This window comes from Pyxicephalus adspersus, chromosome 4 (genome assembly GCF_032062135.1).
Source record: "Pyxicephalus adspersus chromosome 4, UCB_Pads_2.0, whole genome shotgun sequence".
Classification (NCBI taxonomy): domain Eukaryota; kingdom Metazoa; phylum Chordata; class Amphibia; order Anura; family Pyxicephalidae; genus Pyxicephalus; species Pyxicephalus adspersus.
This window is the reverse complement of record NC_092861.1, coordinates 4,941,967-4,942,503: the sequence shown is the minus strand read 5'-3', so window position 1 is coordinate 4,942,503 and position 537 is coordinate 4,941,967.

Sequence of the window (537 nt, the reverse complement as noted above, 5' to 3'; positions counted from 1 at the left end):
TTCCGACAATGTTTTACCCAAAGAAGTACTTTTCACCTCCAATCAACTAGTGGAAATGTTATTCATATTTAATAATGTACCATTGGATGTATTTATGTCGACTTGGTGCCATGGAGCTAAGAGGCCACCAGGAGAAGAAGAAATTGAGGACACCTCAACACCATTCTTTTAAGGATCTAATAATTCTTATTACACACGCTGATAACATGCAATGTAATTATTTATATGAACATGTAAATCTGTATTTGTTTGAAATACTGTAAATATTTGTCCCCAGTTCCACCACCCACTCGTGTCTCAATCATGGACACTGGATATCAATACATAGCTGTCCTTGAAAGGGTAGCCAAGAAAATATATAAACCAGCAGTCAGAAGTATAAAAAGATTTCAGATTCAATAAAAACAGGTTTTGTATAAAATAATACTCTTAATTTGTATTGAATTGCAACTGAGCAATGGTATATCAAAGAGTTGTTAGCTATTTTGGAACCAGGCTGTGCTAATTGGGCGATAACGGTTGTTCTCACAGGTCTTG